We start from the raw sequence: 13,791 nt of genomic DNA, 5'->3' as shown, positions 1-13,791 counted from the left end.
GTGTAGGATTCACACATCACAAGTATAAATTAGGATCATAATCTCCTACCAAATATTTCACATTACCAGCTAACCATCTGTCAAATGCTATTATTATTCTTAAGTTGGCGTTACATAGGTTAGTGCATTTTAAAGTTGGTAGAGTGTCCATTAAAGGACATTGCCATTTATTTCTGCCATGTCTTTGACTGAGAAAACACTTGTGCATGTCTTTTTCCTCTGTCATCTTGATGCTTTTGTGTGGTAACTGTCTAAAATGGTCCATTCTCCTCCAGGAATTGAGGTTTCCTTTCCCTGATGGGTGAGAGGAGGGCTAATTTAACTAGGCCGAAATCTGATCACAGGCTGAGGGAAAACACTTAAAAGCAGGGCACTTTTAGGTCACGCGGGGAGTATAATTACGGTTTAGGGGTCAGAGCGGAGATGCAGGGAGCGGGGCATGAGAAAACTAAGGACAGACCTTTTTCAGTATTTACAAAAGCTCCCAGTGTGTGCCACTGAATTTGACGAAATGCATCTGTTTGAGTTGTCACGCGGGTAAAAAGACTGGTGCTCAGAAGATAATAGTGTGTGTCTCTCTGGATGAGAAGCTTTAATTGTGTGCTGTTTATAGAATCTTAAAGCTGAATCCTATAGCAGGGTCAGTTTGACCCTGTGTGTGTTATTTTGGTCTGAAAAAACTTTGCAGCAATAACTTCATTCAGAAATTGCTTGTATATTCACAGTTAATTGCAAAGAAATGACAAATAACACTGATTTAAACATTACATTTAAGTAGAAAGAAAACATCTCCAGTATTATGAGACCCTGGACCACAAAACCAGTCGATGTATGGGGCAAAATGTTCATGATGATTTTTCATCATGATTTTTTTTTCAAATGATTTTTCTTTTTTTAATGCTAAAAATAATTAGGATATTAAGTAAAGATCTTGTTCCATGAAGATATTTTGTACATTTCCTACCATAAATATATCAAAACTTAAGTTTTAATTAGTAATATGCATTACTAAGAACTTCAAAACAACTTTAATAGCGATTTTCTCAATATTTAATTTTTTTTGCACCTTCAAATAGTTGTATCTCAGCCAAATATTGTCCTGTCCTAACAAACCATACATCAATGGAAAGCTCATAGATCTATAATGTATAAATCTCATATTTGTTTTATTTACCACCTTATTTTTTTTTTTAAAGTGTATCTATTTTGAACTAATCTACTCTTCTGGATAAAATCTAGCAGATATTATGACTAATAAGTGGGACAAAAGCAAAGAGGTAGATATTAATTTCCCACAGAGCATCTCTCCTGAGGCTGGTTTCTGTCTGTCTTGGGTAATAGATCTATTCATCCTAGTTACAATGACTGTCCTAGTTCTGGATAATGACCAACATTGGTTTGTTCCTAAGTGGCTGCACACATTAGATGCACAATAACAACAGTGTGTGACAATACACGGTTAACAAACGGCTTCAAATGTAATAGTGTAATAAGAAATCCCCCTGTGCTGGGGGAAGCTATTTTTTCCTCTCTGTTAACAGATTTACTAATAGACCTACAAATCTCTGTGTGAAAATAAATGAATAATGCTCTCTCCTGTAATTTGGTTCCAAATCTCAGGTAATTTTTTGTTAAACCCTGTTTACAAAATAGTTTATTCTTTAGTACAGTGTTTCCCAAACTTTTTTTCTGGGGACCCACATTTTAAAGTCGATAAATCCTTGTGACCCAATAAACATTAAGCCCATATAGTTCATATATCACGAAGAGAATTTATGCATTAACAAAATATGTGTGACCATTTTTAAGGTCATGCTTCCACTTAACTATTTAAAAGAGATACAGATATTTGACAAAGCACTTTTTTTTTTATTTAAGTAAAATGCAGATTTGCAGAAAATGCTGTTTACCACAAACACAATATTTATCCGTTATTTTGATTTCAAATCCACAAGTGCTTTTTCAGCATTGTGATCCTCTTTTATCACAGTACACTAATACAGTAACAGACATTTTCACGTTTAAACTCAATAAAAAACATATTATTCAATGCACTTGACTTCTAGATTTGTATATTAAGTTGCTCAAACAAGTTGCAACACATTTAAACACAACATAGGGAGGCTATAGCTTCCTTTTCTAATTGAAATTGGGCTATCAAAAAATATTTTAATTAAAACTTACCACAGACAGAAACAGTCGGCTCTCATGCTTTTCTTTCGCATTAAATCTTTATTAAAAACAATGCTTTAAAGAACTTTTCTGCCTGGACAAGTGCACGTATTGTTGCCTTTTTCTTTAAAACTGCACTTTTCCTTATTTTAAACCTAGCCAAAAAGCCACGTGTTGACTGTGAAAAAGTGGACTTCATTTATATGCATTTATGGGACATTTTCGTGTCAATCCATGTTCATTTTTACAGCGAACAATGCGCTGTCACTTTAATTCAGCACATGCAGCGCTTGCAGCACAGCAAAAAATAGACTCTGCCGAAATGATCGCTGCTCTGCTGCAAACGCATTGCTTCTGGGACGCACTGCTGGACTGCAACCGCGTGCAGTGTGAACGCTCCAATCCGTTAACATGGGTGCAGAAAAAAATACGCAACGCATACGCACTGCAGACGGAGTATGAAACAGGCGATGCAGAGCGCAGCTAAAGAACAACAACAAAAAAAAGAAAGCAGAAGAAGAAAACAACGAGCTCCCTCGTGCGGCTAATAGGTGAACTACACATATAAATTTTAATCAAGAGTATATAGCGCACTGAAAAATAGTGCTCGACTTGGCGACCCATACAATATTTCCCGCGACCCACTTGGACCCCGCCTTTGGAAATGACTGCTTTAGTAAATATACATCGATGAAATTTAATATTTTGACTTTGATTACTATTTAGGGGGTTCAAGCGCATAGCGCTGAAACCCTATTGTAATTGTTAGAAAGGTCAAGGATCAGCAATCTCTGCATAAAACTGATTGTGCAGACCAAACCGTAAGACTCTTAAAACTTTCAGGGATCGTAGTACTTACACCACCCACAACATGACCAAGGCTCGCCACAGTTGGCCTGACGGAGGCGCTATAGTGATAAAAAGTACAAAATCGCTCATAACTCCTAAACCGTCAGTCGCAGACTCAAGTGTCCTATGTTGTGGGAATCCTTCAAAATGCATGCCTCAGATTCGATTGTGTGAAATTTTCTGGTATTTTGCGTTTTTTAAAAAAAATACTTTTGCAAACTAGTCCTAGGTTTTTCGCCCAGTTGGAACCAAACCAGTGCAGATTCGCTGGAGAGTGACTATCAATAATTATCAAAAAAAAGTTGAACTTTCGACTTACCGTCGCAAAGAGATGCCAAAACGTTTGAAAGGGGGGCAGGGCCACTTTTAGTAAAATGCCTATAACTCCTGAACATGAATTGCGGAGCTTGGCCACTTGGTGGCGCTATAAGAGGGAAAAACCCTAAAAATGGCTATAACCAACCATTTGTTCTATCAACATGAAAAGCATTGTGCAAGGTCGTAGTACAAAGTGCCACAAATGTTTACATGGACATTTGCATATCTAAAAAAAAATCCATATCGCATTTTTCAAGGGAAATTGTACATTAGGTGTTTTTTCAGACATACAAGCGATACACATATCAGATGATAGACCTCCTCATTCCGGACAACTTTGCCTCTAGAACCACTGCTGTAAGTCAAATAGTTTGTTAAATAATTGAGAAAACACTGCAGTACAATTCTCTGGACTCTCTAGGTCAATAATTATCAAAAATTAAATAATTTACCCTTTGAGAAGCTATAACTAGGTTGTTTAGAAATGGGGCCTGTCCAAATTTATCCAAAATCCTATAAAGCCTAAAAGAAAACTCAAAACTTCACAAAACCTGCTGAGCACATGTGACAGGTGATTCTAAACAAGCATGCAAAGTTTCTAAGGGGATCGGACCACAGCTGGTGCTATTACAGTCATAAACTTAAAAAAAAGTAATATTTCTATGGCAAATTACCTATATTTGCCAAATCTTTTTTTTTCAGTCATTGATTTAGGTTGATTAACATTTTAGATAGGGACATTTCTGAAATTTAGTGGATTTGACAAGTGATGGGAATATACAGGAAAAGATAGAGATTAAGACAATTTGTGTATTCATTTATTCTGATTAATGCAAGCATTCCACTTCACAATGTATCACCATTAGACATCAAATACTTGATGCATGTATGTAAGCTGAATATAAGAGGGCGCTCTCTGTTACCATGACGATATAATTGATCACACTTCTCACCTCGACTTGACTCCTCAACCAGAGACATTAACTGCACATGCAGCTTCCAGGAAAGCAGATCATTATTTCACAGTATATCTTGAATTGTTACATATAATGTATTTTAGAACTGAGAAATAACTTCATCTTGCTTGTAGTCTGGTCAGAATGCCCTCAGAATTTGACTATAGCACATGGAAAGCAAAATATGTCATTTAAAAATGTTTAATGTTCATTCAATGTTCATTAAAAATGTTTCATTCTGTTCAAAAGTTTTCATACATCATGTTTCTTTCTGAAGCATCAGTGAGGGTTTGAACCTTCTGTAATTGTTGCATATGAGTCCCTCAGTGTGAAACGATGGATCTCTTTTATGGATGGTTCAAAAAATAGATCTATGATAGACAGATCAATTTCAAATTGGCATTCTTGATGAAATACCAGGCACAGCGAACTGACCCTCTTGACTGCGAGATAATGAACATTAAGGTCAAGTTGGAGTGACCCGAAAAGCTTAGCCGAAGGAAAGCTTACATTTGCTTTTGAAATTGAATTTGTAGGGATGGCTAAGAACAGAGGAGCATAAATAAATGAAGCATCTGTGCCGTGTGCATTATTAGATTAGAGCTCTAATCTAGACACTCCAGAGAAGAATTACTCACTTTACACACTGCTGCACCAGATCAAGACCAGACTGACACAACACAGATGGCAGGAGAGAAGACTGGCTTAACTTCAGAGTTTAATTGGGTGAAAGTGATTTTATACCTGACCCTGTCTACTCACTACTGTTCCTACAATGAAGACCACCATTTGTGCACATGCTTCTGTTTAACATACAGTCTTATGTGTGTGAGTAAACTTGACAGGTCTTGACTGCAGAGTCTTGCGTGACCTAGGGCTTGAGCTTTGCTTTTAAACTTGCAGAGCGTGTTTGTTTTTGAGTGTGAGCTTAAGTTAAAGGGGGATGGAGAGGTGCAGAGGGGGTTTGTAGAACATCCGTCACCCTTCTCACCACCCCGAAACACATTCTTGGTTGTTGTCACCACCTCTCGAGTAGCTGTCAGACCTCCCACATACTCTGCTCCTCTCTGTACATGTGCGCGTGTTTGCATATGTTTGTGTATATAGACATTCTGTATGTGTGTGTGAAAGAAAGACAGTTTTAAAGCTCAACAGTAAACCTTTAGAGACCAACATCAACTAGAATAAGGCAGTAAAAAAAGCATTAATCTGGTTACATGAAAGATTACAAGACTTCCATTGTTAAAAAAAGGAGGTATTTGTGAGAAACTAAGACAAAAATGAAAGTCAATTGCAGTCATGAGAACAGATCCTATTGGATTCCTATTGGAATTATAATAATAATTATTACAATAATAATTTTGAACTAATCCTAAACAAATCTAAGAATCACTTAAAAATTAAATACAAACCTGAACCTAAATTACTACAGTCAAAAGTACTAAATTAAATAACATTACAGAAGGTTCAAAACTCATTTGAACAGAATGAAGATATGTACATTTTTCTTATTTTGCCTAAATATGATATTTTTGACACAAATTTTTAATGTTTTTGAAAGAAGTCTCTTCTGCTCACCAAGCCTCTATTTTTATTTGATCCAATTAAAGCACAGCAAAAAATATTTTTTTACTATTTAAAATAACTGTTTTCTATTTGAATATATTTTAAAATGTAATTTATTCCTTTGATCAAATGTAAATTTTTAGCATCATTACTCCAGTCTTCAGTGTCACATGATCCTTCAGAAATCAGTCTAATATAATGCTCATTTGCTAAGAAACATTTATTATTATTAGCAATATATAAAACAGTTAAACTTGAAAAAGTTCTACTCAACTGTTTTCATAATAATAACAATAATAAATGTTTTTTGAGCAGCAAATCAGAATGTTAGAATGATTTCTGAAGGATCATGTGACACTGAAGACTGGAGTAATGATGCTAAAAATTCAGCTTTGAAATCACAGGAATAAATTACATTTTAAAATATATTATCAAATAGAAAACAGTTATTTAAAATAGTAAAAATATTTCAAAATTGTACTGTTTTTGCTGGACCTTAGATCTAATAAATGCAGGCTTGGTGGACAGAAGAGACTTAAAAACATTAAAAATCTTACTGTTCAAAAACATTTGACTGGTAGTGTACACTCAAAATCTGCTGAATATTTATTTATTTATTTATGTATGTATTTATTTAAGATTATTTCCCTATTTTATTCAGAATTGACTGAATACTTTTGAATAACTTTAAAATCGACTACAAAATTATTATTGTAAAAATATAATTTCAATAGTAAGACTATTTTTATTCCATTAGGATTCATTGAATTATTTGTAAATTATGATTCAAGTTAAATTTCATTTAATAAAAGAAAATGATTATAATTAATCAAATATAATTCCAGTAAATCCAATAAGAAATCTTAAGAGCATTCTTTTTTTTATTCCATTAGAATTATTTGCAAATTGTAATTCAAATGACATTACATTTAAAGGTTGTATCAGCGATTTCTAGCCTGAAACATAAAGTGTCAAATTCAGCTGACCTTTCATCACGATCCGCTCGCTGCCTGCCCCATAAATTGTCTGTGAAAAAAACGCGTCTCTCTGGTCAGCCTAGGGTCCGAGATATGCCAAAAAAACAATCGACGCTGTTAACTATTCCACAGATAAACAAACAGTGTTCCAACCAATCAGCGTCAGGGGTTTGGTGTTGTGGACTTTCGCTCCGCCTCCCTCACATCCCTGCACCAGTAGGAAAGTCCACAACACCAAACCCCTGACGCTGATTGGTTGGAACACTGTTTGTTTATCTGTGGAATAGTTGATAGCGCCGATTGTTTTTTTGGCATATCTCGGACCCTAGGCTGACCAGAGAGACGCGTTTTTTTCACAGACAATTTATGGGGCAGGCAGCGAGCGGATCGTGATGAAAGGTCAGCTGAAATTGACACTTTATGTTTTAGGCTAGAAATCGCTGATACAACCTTTAATTCTTTAGATGTAATGTTGTACTCTCTCTCTCTCTTTATTTAATTAGGTGACAAAGTCATAATCTGATATGTCTGGGTGTCTGCATTTGACACTAAGTGTGACACGTAGAGAGAGGTATATCTTAAGCGAAGGTTTCTCAACGATGCTCCAGAATGCCTTTCGCCGCTAAAATTATCCCTCCACACCGCTGACTTGATTACAGGCGTGAATGTGGCAGGGCGTCCTCAGGGCTTCAGTGTTTATGAGCGCTCTTCACCTGTAAGAGCAGTATGGCTCTGAATGTGAGGATGTACATCCCAGAGAGACGCCGCAGCAGGTCGTCCTGCGATCACTATAAATCGGTAAGACCTCTCTGCTGGAGAGAGAACGCTATTCCTGCTGATATCTTTAGGCAAGCAGCGGTCGGTATATTTAGTCTCATGAGTAGGTATAGATACGGTCCAGATTTACTGCGCAGTTCACCACAAACTGAGCTGCAGCTCTTTTAAGAAGTTTGTGGGATGATTGAGAATAAGATTAGCTTTACGTTTAGGACTATAAAGAATGCATTTAAAGTTAAATGCATGCATGTCAGCAAAAAAAAAAAAAAAAAAACGTCAAATAGAAAAAGTATATTTAATGGTAATATTCAAATAATGTTTTGTTTCATTTCAGTGGCATAATATTTGTCTGTAATACAATATTTACTTTCTTTGTAAATATTTCTAATCGTATTGGTTAATGTAATTCCAAAGAAAATTGGAAAATTGCAAAAGTAAATTCTCAAGTAAAACTGCAATATGATTGAATCAACAAAAATGAAAGTGCATGTTTACTTTCTACAGACATTGATAGAGATAGTGTCTTGAAAGTATTACTCATAATTCTTGTTTATTTGATTTTACTTTGTTTTCAGGTTCTACAAATATTTTAAGAACATGAATGCTGATGATAAATACTTGCTAGTGAATAGCACAGTGCTTTGAACAGTTTGGGGTCTGTAAGATTTTTTAATGTTTTTTTTTTTATATTCAATAATGTTGATTTTTTTTCACTGTAAATACAGTAATACTGTGAAATAATATTACATTTTAAAAGTTTACATTTTCAAATTTATACCTGTCATGCTGACTTGGTAATCAAATTAATAAAAAAATTATTAATATTATCAGTGTTGAAAACATTCTTTGATAAATAGGAAGTTCAAAAGCTTTTATCTGAAATGGAAATCTTATGTAACATTATAAATGTCTTTACTGTCACTTTTGATCAGTTTTAAGGGATAGTTCACCCAAAAATTAAAATTGTCATCATATAAAGTTTTTTGACAGTAAGATTTTTAATGTTTTTTTTTTTTTTAAGAAGTCTCTTCTGCTCACAAAGCCTGCATTTATTTGATCCAAAGTATGGTATAAACAGTAACATTTTTATATATTTTTACTAATTAATATGACTGTCTGCTTTCTATTTTAATATGTTTTAAAATGTAATTCCTGTGATCAAAGCTAAAATTCCAGCATCATTACTCCAGTCTTCAGTGTCACATGATCCTTAAGAAATCATTCTAATATGCATTTCTGTTCAAGAAACATTTATTATCATTATTAGTAGTAGTATTTAAAACAGTTGAGTACATTTTTATCAGGATTTATTAAAGAATAGAAAGATCCAAAGATCAGCATTTATCTGAAATAAAAAGTGAAAATGGAGTCATTATTATTTTTTTGTTTTTTGGAAAGAAATTATATAAATTTATACTTTTATTTAGCAAGGATGCTTTAAATTGATCAAAAGTGATGATAAAGACATTTATAAGGTTACTAAAGATTATCAAACAAAATTACAAAAAAATCTGAAAAAAAATCTACTTGGCTGTTTTCAACATAATAATAATCAGAAATGTTTCTTGAGCAGCAAATCATAATTATAGAATGATTTCTGAAAGATCATGTGACTGGAATAATGATGCTAAAAAAAAATGCTTTGAAATCAGTGGAATAAAATACATTTTAAAATATATTCAAATAGAAAACTTTATTTTAAATAGTAAAAATATTTCAGAATTGTACTGTTTTTGCTGTAATAACCAGCCTGAATAGACATGGAAATGTGTGCTTGGGAAGTTATCTGACCCAACATTCACCTCAGTAAGTGATCTTTTGTAATTATCTTAAAGTAGCATATTATTTAAAAGCCTCTGTCGTGAACCTGAATGGAAGTTCATCTGACTGTCGTGCCTGTGGGAACAATTCTGTCTGTGACTAACATGAACAGCCCTGTTATTAGAGTTTGACATGAGAGCCTGTAGTTGCACAGTGTTGTACCTCCTTGCTTTGAGCTCAAAGATGAGTCCAAGTGACAGCTGTTAGTAAACTGTTGAAACTTACCACACTCAGGAACTCCCGTTTGATATTCGCCGTCTTACTCACGCAGGTAGTTAAACACACTCATCAGCAAATGCATGCAAGAGCCACCTGTTCAGTTTTCCAGAGTTGTTCAGTGACAAATCATCCTGTAAGGCATGTCTGAACTCAGAGAACAGCTCATGCTCGGGTCAAGAGTGGACTGTACAAAGCCACAAGCTCAAAAGAGTGGAGAAATACTAGATGCTGATTTGACATCGACATAACAATGCAGGATTTGTATGGGGGTTAAGTGCTGCTTTTGTGTGTGTGAGATGAGGGATTGTCACAATACTCTTACAGCAGTGACTATGAAACATCATGCCTCAGTGACTCAGAATATAAAGGTCAGTGTATTTTCACAGCATAACTGTCATAATAGAATCAATAGTTTAATACTGTACACCTTTCAGAATCTGCAAAATGTTAATCATTTTAACAAAATAAGAGGGAGCATACAAAATGCATGTTGTTTTTTATTTAGTACTAACCTGAATAAGATATTTCACATAAAAGATGTTTACATGTAGTCCACAAGAGAAAGTAATAGTTGAATTTATAAAAATTACCCTGTTCAAAAGATTCTTAATACTGTGTTGTTATCTGAATGATCCACAGATGTTTGTTTTTTCTTTAGTGATAGTTGTTCATGAGTCCCTTGTTTGTCCTGAACTGTTAAACTGCCTGCTGTTCTTCAGAAAAATCCTTCAAGTCCCACAAAGTCTTTGGTTTTTCAGCATTTTTGTGTATTTGAACCCTTTCCAACAATCACTATGTGATTTTGAGATCCATCTTTTCACACTGAGGACAACTGAGGGAATCTTATGCAACTATTACAGAAGGTTCAAATGCTCACTGATGCTCCAGAAGGAAACACAATGCATTAAGAGCAGGGGATGAAAACTTTTGAACAGAACGAATATGTGTACATTTTTCTTATTTTGCCTTAATACCATATTTTTTTCATTTAGTACTGCTTTTAGAGAACCAAGAGAAGATATTTACATGAAGACAAAATAAGTTAAATTTACCCTCTCCCCCCGGCTCAATCAGTGAGCTGATGCTTCATTTTCATTTTCTCTTGTGGACTATATGTAAACATCTTTTATGTGAAATATCTTATTCAGGTCAGTACTAAATAAAAAAAATAACATTTCACATGATTCCTCTTATTTTGGTATAAAGATGCCATGTGTATGGATATTTGTGAGTAATCGAGTGTTCCAATGGAGGATTAATTTAATTTAATGTATACTTGCTGAATGAAAGTATTTAGTTGAACAAATACTTTTAGCCTGCTTTCTAATGCTGTTTAAGCATAATTCTGCATTCAGGTACTTTTTATCCTGACCAACATTTTTTATAACATTAATAGCTATTTTAGTGTTTACATGGTGGTGAGCAGGTTCAGTCTGACAGACAAATGTCATCTGTAATTCCCTCAGCATTACTTTGGTCTTTTGTTGCTTGAAGGCTTGTTTACCCTTATCTTCACTTCACTGTCTTCACCTCACCTTTCATTACATCTGACTCATTTGACCCACAAACCTTCAAAGCATGAGTTGGATTTGTACATTTCTCCACTGACTTTGGTTATTGCTGTCCATAATTATATGGGCTTTGTGTGCTCTTTTAAGTCTAGATGACCCCAGCGAGAGCGATTGAGAGAGAGCGTGTATTTATTTTGATGGTGCGGGGACTCAGGGTGCACCTGTTTTTCCCATCTAGAAAACTGATTCCTCACATGAGTAACACTGCAAATAATACACTCAGGCTTTATTTACTCACGTAACACACAACACAAGCTCTTCAACCCCCAGGGGAATGTGTTTGACTAATGCCATGCCTTTGATTGTTCATGTAAAACCTGCACATCATCCCGAAAAATCACTCAGACCTTTGATTTACAATAATTGTGGTGTTAATTCAATGTTATATAGACTATTATTTTATTTTAAATTGTGATATTAAAGTCAAATGGGAATGTAAGTTCAAAGAATATAATGGTATATGTAACAAAAACAACAAAAATAATAATAGTTACGTGTATAAAATAGCCATGGTCATATTTTTTATGTTTACAACAGTACTTAAATGCTGGAATTAAGTTAAAGATATGTTTTACAGAAGTAGAATATATCAGTCTTTTTTTAAGAATTATAACTTGCAAACGAGAGGAAAAAAGGTCAGAATTGCAAGATGTAAACTCGCAATTCCGAATAAAGTCAGAATCGAGAGAATAAAGTCAGAATTGAGAGATACAAACAGAAAAAGTGAGAAAAAGTCAGAATTGTGTGCTTTTATCTCCCAATTCTGACTTTATTTCTCACAATTGCAAGCTTATATTGCGAAATTCTGAGAAAAAAAGTCAGAATTGTAAGATATAAAGTCACAATTCTGACTTTTTTCCCCTCAAAATTGCATAATATAAGATCACAGTTGTGTGAAATAAAGTCAGAATTGTAAACTTTTATCTCGCAGTTGTAAGTTTATATCATGCAATTCTGAGAAAAATATCCGTTTTTTTCTTTATAACTTGTAATTGTGGGTTTATATCTCACAATTCTGAGAAGAAAGTCAGAATTAAGATATAAATTCGCAATTGCAAGAAAAAAGTCAGAATTGCGAGATACAAACTCATATTTGTGAGAATTGCAAGCTTTTATCTCTCAATTCTGACTTTCTTGCAGTTGTGAATTTATATCAAAACTCTAAAAGAAAAAGTCAAAATTGCGAGAAAGAAGTCACAATTCTGACTTTTCCCCCTCAGAAGTGTGATATAAACTGTTCTCACAATTCTGACTTTATTTCTCTTAATTCTGTTTGTCACGCAATTCTGAGGAAAAAAGTGTGAGATAAAAGTCAGAACTGAGAGATATAAACTCGCGATTGCCAGAAAAAAAAGTCATAATTACAAGATACAAACTGATGTTTGCGGTAAAAAAAAATGACATAATTGCACGCTTTTATCTCAATTCTGACTTGTTTCTTGCAGTTGTGAGTTTGTCATGCAATTCTGAGAGGAAAAGGTCAGAATTGTGACTATATCTTGCAATTCTGACTGTGCTGCAAGAAATAAAAGTAAATTTTTCTCTGAATTGTGTGATTATAAACTGTTACCTCACAATACTGACTTTATTTCTTGCAATTGTGAGTTTATGTCACGCAATTCTGAGGGAAAACAAAGTCAGAACTAGATATATAGTCACTATTCTGACTTTTTTTCTTAGAATTGTGAATTTATATGTTTGTTTGTTTTTTCCCAAAAGAAAGTGACAGCATCTTTTTTAATGCTTGTTGCACTGCTTGTTTCCCGCTTTTCTGTACTTTGTAACGGGGCGCGGGAATGTTTTTGGACAGACCCGCTCCAAACAGCAAACAACACATGACTCCTTTCAAACCCATTCAGAGGTTTAATTTAAGCTCCCTCGGGGTCTCCCTCCTCCTGCCCCAGTGAAGGGGCTTTTCTGTGATGTCAGACGGGAGAATTTGAGCATTATCAGTCTGAATAACTTGAATAAGGCACAATGGAGTGGATTTGAATAGAGCGCGGAGCCGCGGACACGCCGGAGAGACGCGGCGCTCAGTCCTCGCGTAGACGCGCTTACGTGAACGTCGTGAACCCGACCTGGTTGAAACTTTTTTTTGATGCATGGATTTATAAGCGAATTTTCTCCTCTCGTGTTGACAGATCTACACGGACTGGGCAAATCACTACTTGGCCAAATCGGGACACAAGCGGCTGATTAAAGACCTGCAGCAGGATGTGAGTGATGGCGTGCTGCTGGCTGAGATCATCCAGGTTATCGGTAAGCGATTCACTTTTTCTAAAACAGACAAAAACAGTCGAATTAAGATTTTCTGTGCAAGGTGTACATATGGTCTCAGCATAAAATTGCATTTAAAGCGATTTAATACAGGATATAAAATGAAAGTAAGACGTCTGCTTTGATGTTTACAATAACGTTCGTAAAAAATAAAAAGTCAAAATATGGGTGAAATAATGTTTCATCTTCATTCAGCATACAGATATTTACAGTATGTAAACATGAAACAACATGCTTATTTAGACCTGTACTTTTAAAAGAAAGGAAACGGTGATCATTATTATATTT

General features: G+C 34.6%; 1 protein-coding gene across 4 annotated transcripts in view; it reads left to right on the top strand.

Moving 5' to 3' along the window:
• Positions 1-13,791, top strand: part of nav2a (neuron navigator 2a) — a 226,426-nt gene that overhangs the window by 104,984 nt on the left and 107,651 nt on the right. For all 4 annotated transcript variants that reach the window (XM_073836405.1, XM_073836404.1, XM_073836403.1 and 1 more), the window contains exon 2: positions 13,368-13,485. The gene's annotated coding sequence lies outside the window, so the exon portion shown is untranslated. The remainder of the gene's footprint in view (positions 1-13,367; positions 13,486-13,791) is intronic.

The sequence above is a fragment of the Garra rufa genome, chromosome 3 (assembly GCF_049309525.1).
Source record: "Garra rufa chromosome 3, GarRuf1.0, whole genome shotgun sequence".
Taxonomy (NCBI): domain Eukaryota; kingdom Metazoa; phylum Chordata; class Actinopteri; order Cypriniformes; family Cyprinidae; genus Garra; species Garra rufa.
This window is presented reverse-complemented; position numbering and strand designations above follow the sequence as displayed.